The 16259-nt window shown below is 36.9% G+C and overlaps 1 protein-coding gene across 4 annotated transcripts in view; it reads left to right on the forward strand.

Annotated features, from left to right (window-relative positions):
* cacnb2a (calcium channel, voltage-dependent, beta 2a) overlaps positions 1 to 16259 on the forward strand; it is a 190779-nt gene that overhangs the window by 62739 nt on the left and 111781 nt on the right. Inside the window, exon 1 of one of the 4 annotated variants that reach the window (XM_062021599.1) lies at positions 12495 to 12617. The exons of the other annotated variants lie outside the window; for them this stretch is intronic. The gene's annotated coding sequence lies outside the window, so the exon portion shown is untranslated. Of the gene's footprint in view, positions 1 to 12494; positions 12618 to 16259 lie in introns of those variants that run through there. 4 annotated transcript variants of the gene reach the window in all.

The following is a 16259-nucleotide window of genomic DNA, read 5'->3' on the forward strand; positions in this document are numbered from 1 at the left end:
ACTCGTACATCTTTGTTAGCTTTTGGTTTATTCTGACATCCCTGACTGGTTGAAAGGCTAAGATAAATCTCCTTACTGAGAGAAGCAATCATTTCAAAGTGAGTCAGGGGATCAAGTGAACACGAGCCATCGTCCCCATGAGGGTATTGTGTGCTTCAATGCATTATTGACTTCCTGTACAAATATGCAGTATGCAGTCAATGCATCTTGAAATAATATAGTTTATTGTGTATATATTGGTCTCAGTTTATTTATTTTTAACATTTTACGTTAAACATTATGTGGCTACACTTGCACAATTCTACACATCTGATCAGGAGTAGAAAATGATAGAGCATTTGTTGCAATAGACATTGTGATTACCTTAACAGTATGTAAATACTTGCAAAAAAACAACAACATTGGAGTGGACTGGTAATAGTTTTTTGCGGCACCTATGGCCACAGTAATTCATTAAGTTAAGCTCACAATGCAGTAAGTTGAATGATGCGGACACGTTTGATACTGGATAATTTCTAATGTGCTTCTGCCTTGAATGAATGAAATAAGTTTATTTCGGTCATATAATCAACCATCAACCATTTTGTGTGATCAGTTTAACAGTACATATTATACATATTTAACAATCGTACACATACACACACAAAAAGAAAAGAAAAAGAATGACTGAAAAAGGAATAGGCTGAAGTCGAAGCTTATATTTGCCTATCCTGTACCTTCACTGAAAATTAGATTGCCTGGAACATCAACGTTCAAAAAAATCAATAGGATGTAAGTAATTGTTACTATATTTTATAATTTTCAGATATTTCACCTTTCAAGGTTTTCTTAAACCTTAACAAAGAACTACATGTCTTCAGCTCATCACTGAGCTTGTTCCACCATTTAACTCCTAAAACTGAAATATATTTGTATTTTATATTCGTTCTTACTTTACCTATTTCAAAAATCAATATCGACCGTAAATTATAGTTGTCTTCCTCTTAATTTAGCGACGTATGTGCAAGTAATATGCTTCTATACTTTTTGTTTTAGACTGCACTATTGTTCAATTAAGGACACTTACTACATATTTCTAGCTTGTGTGCTATTGTGTGCATAGCTGTTTTGTAGCTGCTAGCTCCTAGTAGCCTATAGCCTACCATATTTACTTTTTGTAACTGACTTGACTAAAATACCAAGCAAAATAGACCAACCTTGTGTGCCTACTGGAGGACATATACAGTAGATGTTAACTGGCGATCCAGCTTTGCACAAGTAAATGCGCTGCAAGATACTAGCCATACAATATATAATAGTTTTTTTTTAGCAGATATTGGACCGACATCTGATTGTCAGAGTTTTTACTACTCCAGAAACAAGTTTACCTGATTGCAATAATGAATTACTGATGCTGAGGGTTCTCTATTACAATTTCTTAACGCTTCCATATTGATTCAATTATGATCAGATCATGTTTTAGGTTTATGTTGCTCCAAAACCTGTATGTACCTTTCAGCATTAATGGCGCCTTCACAGATGTGTAAGTTACCCATGCCTTTGGCACTAATACGCCCCCATACCATCACAGATTTACAGTTTTTTTGGTAATTAAAATTTTAAACTGCATTACTAACCGTCTGGAATTTTACCGCGGTTTAGCATTAAACCGTTTATTGTTACATCCCTAGTCCATTAACAAGTGAAAAGTCAAGGGCGGTCACGGCATGTTCTTACGGGTTGCGGTTGCCGTGATTGATTGAATTCGAACCCTTTATGTGTATGTGTATATATGTATGTATATATATATATATATATATATATATATATATATATATATATATATATATATATATATATATATATATATATATATATATATATATATATATATATATATATATATATATGTATATATATATATATATATATATGTATGTATGTATGTGTATGTATATGCGTATGTATATATATATATATATATATATATATGTTTATGCATGTGTATGTATATGTATATGCGTATGTATATGTGTGTATATGTATATACAAGTATGTATATATATGTGTATGTCTATGTATGTATGTATGTGTGTGTGTATATATATATATATATATATATATATATGTATGTATGTATGTATATGTATATCTGTATGTATGTTTGTACATGTATGTATGTATGTATGTATGTATGTATGTATGTATGTATGTATGTATGTATGTATATATGTATAAGTACAAGAATATGTGTATATATATGAATATATATGTGTATATGTGTATTTATGCGTGTATACACTACCGTTCAAAAGTTTGGGGTCACATTGAAATGTCCTTATTTTTGAAGGAAAAGCACTGTACTTTTCAATGAAGATAACTTTAAACTAGTCTTAACTTTAAAGAAATACACTCTATACATTGCTAATGTGGTAAATGACTATTCTAGCTGCAAATGTCTAGTTTTTGGTGCAATATCTACATAGGTGTATAGAGGCCCATTTCCAGCAACTATCCCTCCAGTGTTCTAATGGTACAATGTGTTTGCTCATTGGCTCAGAAGGCTAATTGATGATTAGAAAACCCTTGTGCAATCTTGTTCACACATCTGAAAACAGTTTAGCTCGTTACGGAAGCTACAAAACTGACCTTCCTTTGAGCAGATTGGGTTTCTGGAGCATCACATTTGTGGGGTCAATTCAACGCTCAAAATGGCCAGAAAAAGAGAACTTTCATTTGAAACTCGACAGTCTATTCTTGTTCTTAGAAATGAAGGCTATTCCACAAAATTGTTTGGGTGACCCCAAACTTTTGAACGGTAGTGTATGTATATATGTATATATATGTATGTATGTGTACATATGTATATATCAGTGGCGTGCGGTGAGGTTAATGTCTGGTGAGGCACGACTGCATCATCACAGTCAAATTTAAAAACATATGAACCTGCAGTGCAGGTGTACCTAATGTTGTGTCCCTGCGGTCGTTCGCGGCTCCTGCAGCGCGAGCATTGTTGTTTTTGCACTTTTTGGCTTCTTGTTAAGTGACTTTTTTTGGGTGGATTCGCTCTTGCACGTGGAGGGTTTGGGTGCATTATATCTATATCTTTATATATATATATATATATATATATATATATATATATATATATATATATATATATATATATATATATATATATATATATATATATATATATATATATATATATATATATATATATATATATATATACCAATAGGTTCGTACCGCTACCAAAATGTATTCCGATACTTTTCTAAATAAAAGGGACCAATACAAAATGGCATTATTGGCTTTATTTTAACACAAAATCTTGCAGTCTATTAAACGTATGTTTCTTATTTCAATTGAAGAACAATTTTGGCCTTAAATAAAATTGTGAACATACTAGAAAACTTGTCTTTTAGTTTTAAGTAAGCAAACAAATGCTCCAATTAGTCTGCTGACGTATGCAGTAACATATTGTGTCATTTACCGTTTTATTATGTTGTCAAAATTATGAAGGACAAGCAATAGAAAATTGATTATTAATCCACTTGTTCATTTACTGTTAATATCTGCTTACTTTCTATGTTAACATGTTCTATCTACACTTCTGTTAAAATGTAATAATCACTTATTCTTCTGTTGTTTGATACTTTACATTAGTTTTGGATGATACCAAAAATTTGGGAATCGATCCAATACCAAGTAGTTACAGGATCATACATTGGTCATAATCAAAGACCTCATGTGTCCTGGTACATATGAGTTTATAAACATAAAATACATTTCAAAAAAGGGAAAAAGATTTTGTGACAGTAAAAAAATAAAAGATGTAATCATTATCCAAGTCATTATATTCTCTGGGCATTTAATTGATCGCAACTGGTTTGTCTCAGAAGACGTTTCGCCTCTCATCCAAGGTCATGGTCATAGACTTAGATAGGTCAGATCTAGTCTTAGACTCAGTTTGGTCAGATCTAGTATGATAATATAATATTTTGTTGCATTATTAGATAAGATTGAAGTTTAACAGACATGCAATTACATTCAGTACATGTATTTTCTTTATTTAAAAAAATGGAAAGAACAAATATATTTAGTAAGAAAAGGTAAAGTACTTCATTGAAGCATACTTTTTACTTTCATCCATAAAATGATGTGGCGGGCCAGATGTGGTCCCAGGGCCTTGAGTTTGACAATGCTATTGATGTCCAATGCCGCTGCTTTAAACCTTTCCACGTCACAGATGAAAAGTAAGGTCCGCTTTGCAAATTGAGTTAGTTATTCATGTTTTTGATTTGTTTTAGGGTGACATTTTTCACCATACTTTTAATGTTTTCACTCACAGCCGCAGCCGTTTTTCTCTTCCTGTTTACCTGTCGGTGACATGTTGAGAAAACAGGAGCAATACTGTAATGTTGTTATGACAAAATGTTTTTAATTTAATTTGTCGCCAAAATGTAATAATCGTTGCACCCCTACTGTCTGCAACAAACTAATTGCATTTACATTATTTCTCATGGTTTGTTTCACGTATGACTTGAGCAGACATTTTGAAATGGATTACCAATGAAAACTGAGGTACTGCTGTTTATAGGAAGTTACATGAAGTAAAAGCAGTAGGACTTGTTATCAAAGTCAAGGTATTTTTGAACTGTGGTTCGTCTATTTTTAAATGTGTACGATAGTTTTTGGTCCTTTCCCGTCTCATGTTTCCTTCTGGGCCTTTTTCTAGATGGATGTAATTAGAGATACTGTAGTCCCTCATCTCAAGTCACGCGGCGTGTATTGTAGCTAGGAAACCTCCGTCAGAAGTCGGCTGCCGGTCTCCCGGGCTTCATTAGTTGTGAATCACATTCCCGTTGGGCCCAGTCAGGATTTTCCAGCTATGTTTTAAATAACATTTTGATAGCATTTTGTAGGCCACACTTAAGCATTGTAAGAGAAGCTTTCCTCTCAGTTTTGAGACTAACTCAAACTGAAAAGTTAGCGTGAGTGCTAGGTTTTTGTCCATTGTTCTAGTTTAATTGTGCAATTAGGATGAACAGATCTTTTTAAGGAACTATTGCTATTTATAGTAATGGTTCCTCAGAAGGATCTGTAACCCGTTAAGTCAGCGTTTCTCAAAGTGTGGGGCGCGCCCCACTGGTGGGGAATAGACATGACAGGTGGGGCGCGAGGAACGGGAGGAAATTTCACTTTACATTTATTTTTTTTTTAAATTATATTCTTAGATTTTTTTTTTTTACTATGCTTTCATTTTCTATACACACTGTAAATCACTTTGTGATTCTGTCTGTGAAATCTGCTATATAAATAAATGTAAATTACTTATTTTTCCTGTAGGCTTTAAATTTCTAGGTAGGAGCGAAAGTTTGACAGACATAGCAACAGTAACTAATGGGGGCGGGGCTAAGCGGAAGCTTTGTGAATGGCGAGTCACTGTGCGAGGATTTGTCAACGCCCCCCCCCCCCCCGCCCCCAAACCCGCCCACCTCAACCTCCTCATGTCCCAAATAATGCACTTTGTGACTTCAACAATAAATATGGCAGTGCCATGTTGGCATTTTTTTCCATAACTTGAGTTGATTTATTTTGGAAAACCTTGTTACATTGTTTAATGCATCCAGCGGGGCATCACAACAAAATTAGGCATAATAATGTGTTACTTCCACGACTGTATATATCGGTATCGCTTGATATCGGAATCGGTAATTAAGAGTTGGACAATATCGGAAATTCGGCAAAAAAGCCATTATCTCTATATAATATGTAAATATTACATATATGTTATATTTTATTATTTTATATTGCTACTATGGTACCTTTTTAGTCTACTTTATACATGCATTATCCTTTCCATCCTTACCCTCTCCATCCTTTGTAACTGAGCTACTGTGTGGAACAATTTCCCTTGTGGATCAATAAAGTTTGTCTAAGTCTAAGTCTTTTACAGTTTTGTTTTTTTTTCAAAGTGGGATTGCATTGACATTTATTCCTGCCAGACTTACTTATATGGGCATACCCATGTAAATGCTTTTGACCAGGCCCTTTGGTCCCCTTTAAAAAAAAATAGACTTATTCCAGCTTCCGTATTTTTAATTCGTCTTCATTTTGGTATAAACAGTCACCCATTCACCGACTTCTCTTCGTCTCTGAATGTAATGTTCTCAGGTCACGGTCAGGGTAAACTTTATTGTCCCATTAAGACAATTCGTCTTGGGCATCATTTTACATACAGTGCATCCGTAAAGTATTCACAACGCTTTACTTTTTACACATTTTGTTATAATACAGCCATATTACAAAATGGAATAAATTCACTTTCTTCCTCAAAATTCTACAATTCTAGACAATACCCGATAATGACAATGTATAAAGGGTTTTTTTTTAAACATTTTGCAAATGTATAACATGTAAGGTGCATCAATACTTTGTTGATGCACCTTTGGCAGCAATTACAGTCAAGTATTTTCGAATACGATGTCACAAACTTGGCACACCTATATTTGGGCAGTTTGGCCCTCTCAAGCTCCATCAGGTTGGATGGGCAGCGTTGGTTTTCATCCAGGATGTCTCTGTACATTGCTGCATTCATCTTAGTCTAGTCAGGGAGGTGACCAAGAACCCGATGGTCGCTCTGTCAGAGCTACAGCATTCCTCTGTGGAGAGAGGAGAACCTTCCAGAAGGACAACCATCTCTGCAGCAATCCACCAATCAGACCTGTATGGTATAGTTGCCAGACGAAAGCCATTTCTTAGTTAAAAAAGTTTACCAACATGCACCTGAAAGACCCTCAGACCATGAAAAAACTAAATTCTCTGGTCTGATGAGACAAAGCTTGAACTCTTTGGCGTGAATGCCAAGCATCATGTTTGGAGGAAACCAGGCACAGCTCGTCCCTACAGTAAAGCATGGTGGTGGTAGCATCATGCTGTGGGGTTGGTTTATAGCAGCAGAAACTGGGAGACGAGTCAGGATAGAGGTAAAGATGAATGCAGCAATATACAGAGACATCCTGGATGAAAACCTACTCGTCTTATCCAACCTGATGGAGCTTGAGAGGTGCTGCAAAGAGGACTGGGCCAAACTGCCCAAAGATAGGTGTGCCAAGCTTGTGGTATAGTATTCAAAAAGACTTGAGGCTGTAATTTCTGCCAAACCAAATATTGAGCAAAGGCTGCGAATACTTAGGTACATATGATTTTGTTTTAATACATTTGAACCGAGGATGTCGTTGTGGCTTGTGCAGCCCTTTGAGACACTTGTGATTTAGGGCTACATAAATAAACATTGATTGATTGATTGATTGATTGATTTGCAAATGTATTAAATGTTTATTTAAAAAAACAACTTTTCACATTGTTGTTATGGGTCCTGTACATAGTGTATATACTCCCCCCCTTCCCCATTTTTTGTATATATTGTTTTTCAAATCACCTGACATGTATACTGTGTATATGTACATAATTTATAACAAAATTTAACGTAATTTTTTTGTATACATGTTACAGTTTATATATCTTTTATTATTGAATGTATCAAATGTGATTAATATTTAATGGACCACAATGGAAACTAGCCTTTTGGCTTTTTGTGCCATCCATTTGCCTTTTTAAAGCTTTACATGGATTCAATTCTTTAAGATGTCAATAAACTTCTCAATCAATCAATCAATCAATATTGTCTGTAGAATATTGACGTCAATAATGAATTTATTCCATTTTGGAATCAGGCTGTAACAGAACAAAATGGGGGGAAAAGTGAAGCATTGTGAATACTTTCAAGATGCACTGTATATTATCCATATATTCACATATTCTCCAGATGACTTGTGTATGTTGTACGCTGTTTGCTTCCATAGTAAATTGAGGGTATATCCTTAAAAAGTCGAATCATGTGTTTTTGAAACAAAAAGCTTTTAACCTGCACATTCATGTAGTACAGTATTTTATTTTTAAAGGCCTACTGAAATGATTTTTTTTTATTTAAACGGGGATAGCAGATCCATTCTATGTGTCATACTTGATAATTTTGCGATATTGCCATATTTTTGCTGAAAAGATTTAGTAGAGAACATCGACGATAAAGTTTGCAACTTTTGGTCGCTGATAAAAAAAGCCTTGCCTGTACCGGAAGTAGCGTGACGTCGCAGGTTGAAAGGCTCCTCACATTTCCCAATTGTTTACACCAGCAGCGAGAGCGATTCGGACCGAGAAAGCAAAGATTACCCCATTAATTTGAGCGAGAATGAAAGATTTGTGGATGAGGTACGTGAGAGTGAAGGACTAGAGTGCAGTGCAGGACGTATCTTTTTTCGCTCTGACCGTAACTTAGGTAAAAGGGCTCATTGGATTCCACACTTTCTCCTTTTTCTATTGTGGATCACGGATTTGTATTTTAAACCACCTCGGATACTATATCCTCTTGAAAATGAGAGTCGAGAACGCGAAATGGACATTCACAGTGACTTTTATCTCCACAACAATACATCGGTGAAGCACTTTAGTAAGGCTGAAACGACGCGTCGACGTAGTCGACGTCATCAGTTACGTAAATACGTCGACGCCGTTTTTGTGCGTCGACGCGTCGCATATTTACGTCACACTACCGTCATGGCGAAGCGCAAAGCAGACGATCAAAGCAGACGATGCGAGCGAGGGGGAAAAAGCACGCCAAAAGTCGTCAAAAGTGTGGGAGTATTTCAATAAACGGCCTAATAATGTTGTTGTATGCACACTGTGTCGAGCGGAAATGGCCTATCATAGCAGCACAACGACTATGAACGAACATTTGAAAAGAAAACCATCAACCATCAACTAGTCAATCATCCGCGTGAGCATACGTTGTCATCATTACACAAAAACATGAATGTGTCATATGTATCTGCTAGGGGTGTAACGGTACGTGTTTTGTATTGAACCGTTTCGGTACGGGGCTTTCGGTTCGGTACGGGGGTGTACCGAACGAGTTTCTAAGCTAAAGTGTTAACAAGCTGCTTTGCTCCTTCTGCCTCTGTCTCAGCACGCAGCATTGTCCCACCCACACAACCATCTGATTGGTACACACAAAGCATTATCAGCCAATCAGCAGTGCGTATTCAGAGCGTTACCGGCCAATCAGCAGTGCGTATTCATAGCGCATGTAGTCAGCGCTTCAGCGTCGAGCAGATCGGTGTTTAGCAGGTGAGCATCAGGCAGCGGACTCTCCCCAAATGATAATAAACACCTCCCAGTCAACTACTAGTAACATCACTATGAGCCCGTTGACCTTCTAGAAACTTCAACTGCAGCTCAGCTCACTCGCAGTCCTGGCTTGAGGTGAAGGCTAATTACCTCTCAGTTCCAGCCACATCGACCCCTTCTGAGTGCCTATTTTCAGTTGCTGGGAATATTGTAAACTTGAAAAGAACCAGAGCATGTAGACATGCTAACCTTTCTTCATTACAACTGTTAGTCACTCACTGGAATGAGTAGAATTGGTTATTGTGTACTGTGTTGGACTGGGTGTTTATTTTGCACATTTTAAAAGCAATACTTAATGTTTACAGTGCTCCAGAATATTTAGATTGGCACTTTTTTGTATTAGATGTTTATCTTTATTTTTGCACATTTTAGCAAATAAGCAATACTTTCACTTTTGTTGAAATGTTTACACTGTTGTTACAGAATATTTCGTTTTGCACTTTTTTGTATTGGATGTTTATCTTTATTTTTGCACATTTTAAAGCAAAATAAGCAATACTTTTACTTTTGAAATGCTGTATACTATTGCAGAATATTAAGATTTTGCACTGGATGTTGACTTTTATATTTGCACATTAAAAAGCAAATAAGCTACTTTTAATTTTGTTAAATGTTAAAAGTTTTAAATGTTTACATTGTTACAGAATATTTAGTCATGTTGTTGTCAATGTTGACTGAGTGGCCATACTTCTTGTTTTTTGTAAATAAAAGCCATGCTTTTGAAAAAACTGGCCTACATTTATTTTTTCATCTTCATTTTGAATAAAAAAATAATCGGTGAAAGGAAAAATAATCTATAGATTAATCGGAAAAAAATAATCTATAGATTAACCGATTAATCGAAAAAAATTATCTATAGATTAATCGATAGAAAAATAATCGTTAGCTGCAGCCTTACACTTTAGCTACGGAGCTAACGTGATAGCATCGTGCTTAAATGCAGATAGAAACAAAAGAAATAAGCCCCTGACTGGAAGGATAGACAGAAGATCAACAATACTACTATCAGGAGACACCGAACCAAACCCTGGACCTGTAACCACACCGGTTAATGCTGTGCCACCTGTCAAAGCCTAGCAATGCTGTTGCTAACGACGCCATTGAAGCTAACTTAGCTACGGGACCCTCGTCAGAGCTATGATAAAACATTAGCGCTACATCTACGCCAGCCCTCATCTGCTCATCAACACCCGTGCTCACCTGCGTTTCAGCGATCAACAGTGCGACGAAGGACTTCACCCGATCATCGATGCGGTCGGCGGCTTAGCGTCGGATAGCGCGTCTGCTATCCAACTCAAAGTCCTCCTGGTTGTGTTGCTGCAGCAGCCGCTAATACACCGATCCCACCTACAGCTTTCTTCTTTGCAGTCTCCATTGTTCATTAAACAAATTGCAAAAGATTCACCAACACAGATGTCCAGAATAGTGTGGAATTTTGCGATGAAAACAGAGCTGTTTGTATTGAGATACAATGTGTCCGAATACTTCCGCTTCAACCATTGACGTAACGCGCATACGTCATCATACATAGACATTTTCAACCGGAAGTTTCGCGAAATTTAAAATTGCACTTTATAAGTTAACCCGGCCGTATTGGCATGTGTTTGCAATGTTAAGATTTCATCATTGATATATAAAACTATCAGACTGCGTGGTCGGGTAGTAGTGGGTTTCAGTAGGCCTTTAAGTGCACATAGACCATAATTGTGACACCAGCTCCGACTTCCCGATCAAGTGTCACACACTCAGCATGTGGTGTTTCTTTACTCCAGGCTTGATCTCATTTAGTCTGACCTTGGCAGTGTTGAATTTGTCACGTGTGTCCACTTGACCATTCATAACGATGGGAATTGCGCTTGCTCAGTTACAGTACAAATTCCAGCTACCCCCAATAAACACGCTAAGAGCAAATATAAAGCTGAGGAAATTACGGTGTGAAGTTTAGTCTTTACCTCAGGCAGTCACAGGAAAGATTTAACATGTTTTATGTGAGCCGAGCCAGATTTATCTTGCGTCTTTAAGAAGCAATTTAACCAACAGGGAACAATACGTGATGCTAGGAGAACAAACGTCTACAACGCGAAATACATCCTGTGGCGTACCCCAGGGATCAATACTGGGACCAAAATTGTTGAAACTCGATATAAACAACATTTTTTTTGTTACAAAGCTAGACTTAAAGCTAGTACTATTTGCAGACGACACGACTTGTTCAGGAGAGAACGCACAGAAGCAAATACGTTTTTGGAACAAAAATCACTCCATATTCTCTACTGCTTGCTAGTGTTACTATATCTGGGTTATGGTGTAGAAATATGGGGAAATGTAGAAACTACAAAAGTACACTTTATTCACTAACGGTGTAACAAGAGACGTCAGTTAGAATAATACATAACGTTGCCTATCAAAAACATATTTTCAAACTTTATTTATTGAATCACAAATATTGAAATTCAATGATTTGGTGCATTGCAAACAGCTAAAATGATACACAAAGCAAACTATAACCTGCTACCCAAGAATGTACAACAATTCTTCTCAACAAAAGAGGAGAAATATAACCTTAGAGGAAAATGTAAGTTAAAAAATGTGTATGCACCAGTGGCGTGCAGTCACTAGAGGCAGGGGAGGCGGGGCCTCACCTGCCATCATGGAAAGAAAAAAAATGTAAAAAGAAAAAAAAAAATAATTAAATTGTTATAATGTATCCAGTGATTATACTAAAGTTATTTTCCATTTAACTTCACCAGTTTTAGATTATTTTTTATTTTTATTTTCACATTCAAATACTGTGAAGAGACGGTGCGGTGATCAGCAGCCAGTTGAGGCACGTCACTGATTTGTGCCTCAACATGGAATGTGCACAATGACTCGGCTAACTGCTGAGCTGCTGTGCAGTGAGGGCTGTATTGCTATATGAACTATATCAGCTAACTAAACCATAGTTTAGTTAGCTGAGGTATATAATGTACAGTGTATTTTGTCAACAACTGTATGTGTGTAACGTATTTCTTCAGCTGAGCATTCATAAAACTGCTGCCAAAGACTGTCTGAGGCTCGCAGTAATCCGGCCTCCTGGTGGTAGAGGGCGGGGTAGTGATCCCAGAGATCATTCCTTGCCGCAGAAGAAGAAGAAAAAAAAGTTAGCAATAATAAGTGCAGCGTTTTTTTATTTCCTCTCGCCTGAACTTTTATTAACAACATGGAGCATTACATATGTAAAATAAAACAGTTTTCTAAACTGGACTTTCAGTCGAAGCAGGAGGTAATAATTAGAGGTAGACCAACGCCGGAGCTAAAAGGTTTGCTTTTGACTTCGGGACAGAAGACTCGTTCTTTTCAAACGGCGTGGTACACACGCAAAGGCTGGATGTCCAGCAAGAAAGGTAAGACCATAATAATGTTTTTTTTTTATTATATGTGTGCTTTTTTGTGCCAGTTTGTATGTGTAAAGAATGCTGTTATGAGCTTTTAAACATAACCCGTTAACTGCTGCCAATCACATGGTGAATAAGATACTATTTAGGGTTCATATGTTTGTAAATCTGACTGTGATGATGCAGTGCCTCACCAGACATTAACCTCACCGCACGCCACTGGTATGCACGTACAACACTTAAGACCTTTAGTATATCAGTATGTGGAATTAAATGATGGAATAGATTTAGCAAGGAAGTTAAACAATGTACTAATACGATCTAGTTTAAGAAACTGTTCAACTCAATGTTTATTTCAGTTTCCGTTTAGTTTCAGGTTTATTTGGAACATGCATACAATACAATGTAATTCATCACATATCACTTGTGATCACTTATTTCCAGTTGTTTCATTACAGCATGTCCGAAAAGGAGTAGGAAGAAGCTAAATTTATTTAATCCACCCCTTTTCATACCATAGCAATTATATCCTATCTCCTTGTTCTCTGTAACATAACAGTGAACAAATAATAAATAAATAATATACCGTAGTAAGTAAACAAATACTAAATACATAAATAATCTTTGTCTCAATAAAACTTTTTTTTTTAAACGGGTTCAAGATGTTAATCATAATTTGTGAACACTTGCGGTTTGAACAGTCTCTTAAACTAAATCATATTGGTGCTTTGTTTGATTTATTTGGTTAAATCCATTCCATAATTTAATTCCACATATTGATATGCCAAAGGATTTAAAGGCCTACTGAAAGCCACTACTACCGACCACGCAGTCTGATAGTTTATATATCAATGATGAAATCTTAACATTGCAACACATGCCAATACGGCCGGGTTAACTTATAAAGTGACATTTTAAATTTCCCGGGAAACTTCCGGCTGAAAACGTCTATGTATGATGACGTATGCGCGTGACGTCAATGGTTGAAGCGGAAGTATTGGTACACCATTGTATCCCAATACAAACAGCTCTGTTTTCATCGCAAAATTCCACAGTATTCTGGACATCTGTGTTGGTGAATCTTTTGCAATTTGTTCAATTAACAATGGAGACTGCAAAGAAGAAAGCTGTAGGTGGGATCGGTGTATTAGCGGCTGGCTGCAGCAACACAACCAGGAGGACTTTGAGTTGGATAGCAGACCGCGCTATCAGACGCTAGCCCGCCGACCGCATCAATGATCGGGTGAAGTCCTTCGTCGCGCCGTCGATCGCTGGAACGCAGGTGAGCATGGGTGTTGATGAGCAGATGAGAGCTGGCGCAGGTGGAGCGCTAATGTTTTTAGCATAGCTCTGTCGAGGTCCCGTAGCTAAGTTAGCTTCAATGGCGTCGTTAGCAACAGCATTGCTAGGCTTCGACAGGCGGCACAGCATTAACCGTGTAGTTACAGGTCCAGTGTTTGGTTCTGGTGTCTCCTGATAGTAGTATTGTTGATCTTCTGTCTATCCTTCCACGATAGAAAAAGGAGAAAGTGTGGAATCCAATGAGCCCTTGTACCTAAGTTACGGTCAGAGCGAAAAAAGATACGTCCTGCACTGCACTCTAGTCCTTCACTCTCACGTTCCTCATCCACGAATCTTTCATCCTCGCTCAAATTAATGGGGTAATCGTCGCTTTCTCGGTCCGAATCGCTCTCACTGCTGGTGTAAACAATGGGGAAATGTGAGGAGCTCTTCAACCTTTGACGTCACGCTACTTCCGGTACAGGCAAGGCTTTTTTTTTATCAGCAACCAAAAGTTGCGAACTTTATCGTCGATGTTCTCTACTAAATCCTTTCTGCAAAAATATGGCAATATCGCAAAATGATCAAGTATGACACATAGAATGGATCTGCTATCCCCGTTTAAATAAGAACATTTAATTTCAGTAGGCCTTTAAGTGTTGTACGTGCATACAAATGTTTTAAATTACATTTTCCTCTAAGATTCCTCTAAGATTATATTTCTCCAAAGTACAAGGAAGAAGAATCCTGATAAACAACTTGAACCTGAATTTAAAAAAAAAAGATAATCTTGTTCATCTCATTATGTGAATCAAAACATATTTGAGAACTTTAATCATTGTTTATTTATGTATTCAATATTCATTTGCTTACAAATGTATCTAATCAAATGTTTCACTGTTGTTTTACATATTGAGTACAAACACACATGGGTTACAAAATTCTATGATATGAAAAAGGGTGGGATTAGATAAGATCTGCTTCTTTCTACTCCTTTTCGGACATGCTGTAATGAGAGACTGAAATATAATACTAATAAAATTGAATTAGATTTATATAGCGCTTTTCTCGACACTAGGGCTGTACGGTATAACGGTATTAGTATAGTACCGCAATACTAATGAGTCGTGTTCGGTACTATACCGCCTCTAAACAGTACCGGTCCCCCACGCCCCTGTGCCCCCCTCGTCGTCACGTCGTGACATTGCTGGTTTTACGAGCAGAGGAGCATGTTCGGCAGGGCACAATCACAGAGTACTTACAAGCAGACACAGTGTGTAGACAGAAAAGGGAGAACGGACGCACTTTGGCTTAAAAACTAACGATAAAGGGGAAGTTACAGCACCTTATAGCACCTTCAGGAAGAGGTGCTTTAAGAATTGGTTAGCTAGCTAGCGGCTAAAGTCCATCCGCAGTCTGCAATGTTGTAGCTACTTCTAAATCACTAATCCTTGTCTCCATGGCGACAAATAAAGTACGTTTCTTACAAGTATCATCCCTGCAGGACGAGGAATAGCTAAACATGCTTCACTACACACCGTAGCTCACCGGCGTCACAATGTAAACAAACGCCATGGGTGGATCTACACCTAACATCCACTGTAATTATACCAAGTAGAGGAGCGTATCTAGTCGATACTACTATGATTACGTCGATATTTTTTGGTATCACAACATCTTCTTTCGTTTTTTTTAAATGTATATTATGTTTATAAACTCAGGAAATGTGTCCCTGGACACATGAGGACTTAAATTATGACCAATGTATGATCCTGTAACGACTTGGTATCGGATTGATACCCAAATTTGTGGTATCATCCAAAGCTAATGTAAAGCATCCAAACCACAGAAGAGTAAGGGATTATTACATTTGAACAGAAGTGTAGATAGAACATGTTAAAAGAGAAGGTAAGCAGATATTAACAGTAAATGAACAAGTAGATTAATAATTCATTTTCTACCACTTGTCCTTAATAATGTTGACAAAATAATAGAATGATAAATGACACAATATGTTACTGCATATGTCAGCAGCTAAATTAGGAGCCTTTGTTTGCTTGCTTACTACTAAAAGAAAAGTTTTCTTGTATGTTCACTATTTTATTTAAGGACAAACTTGCAATAAGAAACATGTTTAATGTACCGTAAGATTTTTGTTAAAATAAAGCCAATAATGCAATTTTTTGTGGTACCCTTTATTTAGAAAAGTATCAAAGTACCAAAAAGTATCGAAATACATTTTAGTACCAGTACCAAAATATTGGTATCGGGACTACACTACTCGACACTCAAAGCGCTCCAGTGAGAAGCCATCATTCATTCACTCCATATTGACACACTGATGGTGGTAAACTACATTTGTAGCCACAC

The sequence above is a fragment of the Entelurus aequoreus genome, linkage group LG15 (genome assembly GCF_033978785.1).
Source record: "Entelurus aequoreus isolate RoL-2023_Sb linkage group LG15, RoL_Eaeq_v1.1, whole genome shotgun sequence".
NCBI lineage: Eukaryota > Metazoa > Chordata > Actinopteri > Syngnathiformes > Syngnathidae > Entelurus > Entelurus aequoreus.